General features: G+C 35.2%; 1 protein-coding gene across 2 annotated transcripts in view; it reads left to right on the top strand.

Moving 5' to 3' along the window:
• LOC106870532 (BTB/POZ domain-containing protein 16) overlaps positions 1-2,500 on the top strand; it is a 125,281-nt gene that overhangs the window by 82,479 nt on the left and 40,302 nt on the right. The gene's annotated exons all lie outside the window — the stretch shown is intronic.

Raw genomic sequence — 2,500 nt, 5'->3', positions numbered from 1 at the left:
CACGCTAATCGCAAAGCAATCACGTCTTGCATTTGTATCCCTTTTCTTCTTCTGTTTCCTAACTTAGCTCTCTCTCTCTTTTTCTCTTTCTATCTTTCCTTTGTTTATAACCTCTTTTTCCTTTAGAGCTTCTATATACTTAAGGTTTTATCTTTGTCACTTTTATCTTCGTTCTTTTTTTTTCTATTATTTACAAAAATTCTCCATTCGGTCTTCACTTTTGAAAATTTGTATTGTATATCTATATATCACATCGAAACTTCATAGGAATTTCGTAATTGATGTTTCATTCAGTTATACACACATGCATATAATACAATGTACATACCGCGCTGTTTCCGTATTAGAAGTTTTCAGTTCAATATATAATTTTCATGTTTATTCTGCTCACTTTTATCAAATCATTATGAAAGGAATACCAAATCATTTTAGAAGTATATTAACATAAAACCGATTTAGGTGCTATTATATTTACAGTAGTGATGTGAGAAAAACTAAATCACAACTAAACTCAACCTATTTTTCGGTAAAGAGAAGTAAACATGAAGTCAACGGTTAATGTTACTTTAATCATATATGTTAATAGTATCCTGAACAGAGGATCCCACAAAATGGGAGGCGGCGGGTAGCGGATATGAGTTAGATCAACTCCAATACTTTACTGGTATTTTAGTTGTTTCTTAGACGAAGGGACCTTAAATTTTGGGATGATAATAAGCGGTTAAGGATTAGATAATAGTAAAGGGACACCGCTAAATACTCCAAGACACTAGGCATAGCACTATGCTGAACATGTCGTCTACTTCATATGTCGAACTAATTATCTGTACTCTTCAAATTTCATTTCTGCGTGTTTATTAGAAGTTGTCCTTCCTCGCGGCACAGTAACTTATCTAAGTTTACAAATGTTAATTAATTCTGCGGCTGTATATTTGCTTAACATCATAAAACATCAGATAGGTTTCAACCATCAACCTCTTAGGCCATGTTTTATTTAATAGCACCACTTGTGGTTAATTGAGTTCATACTAGATCGGTTCTATTTGAGCTAACCGGAGGGTTTACACAACAACCTGTAAAGTCATGGTCGAATCTCTCTCCCTCTCTTTTCTTCTTTTCGCTCTTCCTCATTCTCTTTCCTTCTCTCTTCTCTCTCTCTCTATCTCTTGTAGTCTCTCCCTTTCCTCCCGCCCCTTTCTCTCTCGTTGATTCATACTTACAGGAATACGAATCAAAGTTTATGAATTAGCTAAAAGTTCTAATGTAAAATGATGTTTAAAAGTTATTAACACCCTGCAGTTTTAACACATAGCATGGACAGACACATTGCATGATGTAGTCTTAGATACGCTATTTCTGAATAAAAGATGCAATAGTCAAGGTCATACTCTGTGCTGACCTAGGTATAAATAACATCACTCATGGAAGCCAGGAAGAAATTGACGATGTTGGCCAATGTTGAGATTTTATGCTTAGTTATAGAGGAATGAGTTTGTGACATGGTATTATTACAGAATGGTATTATTACAATAACCAGTCAGTCTCTTAGAAGTTGCGCATGTTGTTCATTGATAGCTTCAGTTTGATAATGAGGATGGCGCCCTTGATGCTCAAATTGCCAATGTTACGGTCTGTTGCTTTGAAGGTAATTGTAAGGTCCAGGGATTGGAACTTCTCTAGGGATTTTTTCAGTGATGTTTTTGCATGTATGTGCTCTTTGATGCGGATATATACCTTTCGGGTGGCTCTTCTATCATTGCTATATTTACTGTAGATTGTCTGGCACAAAATGTAGATTGGTTATTTCTCATCCCCAACATATTTGAGCAAACGATACTAGTTGGACACCACCACGCCCATTTCCTTGTGGTGAGATGCTATTTTCCCCGAAATTTCGAACTATAAACTAAAAATATAAACTGTTGATCTGTCTTCCTTTTGTTTTCACGCTTATATTTCATTTTACAGATTTTGAACAATGTTAACTTTAAATACCACACAAAGCATCACTCAAACTACATTACACTAATACATAAATACATACGTACACACAAACACACACACACACATATATGAGTGTGTGTGTATGTGTATGTGTATGTGTGTGTGTGTGCGTGCGTATGTGCACGCGCGTGTATGTATGTGTGTATGTATATATCTATGTCTGTATAGATTAATGCAGAAAAGAAAAAAGCAAACAGTTTGGCTAGACTTGATAAAGACATTTAATTTAGATAGATTATAAAAGCTAAATTAAATGGCCTTGTCAAGTCAAGCAAAACTGTTTGCCTTATCTTTTCTGCTTTAATATATACCTACCGACTGGAGGAGAAGCCACTTCTCGTCGCTTTAGAAAAGGCAGTCACAAAATCACGTCTTCAACTGCAGTTCAAACCGGAATTTTAGTAGCATACTAATTTGATCTCTTAGAGCACATACCTATTAGTTTGAGTCACCCTGAGGAAAACCTCTCTTATCTTTTATATCTATATCTAGATGT

This window comes from Octopus bimaculoides, chromosome 14 (assembly GCF_046866305.1).
Source record: "Octopus bimaculoides isolate indiv1 chromosome 14, ASM4686630v1, whole genome shotgun sequence".
Taxonomy (NCBI): Eukaryota; Metazoa; Mollusca; class Cephalopoda; order Octopoda; family Octopodidae; genus Octopus; species Octopus bimaculoides.
This window is presented reverse-complemented; position numbering and strand designations above follow the sequence as displayed.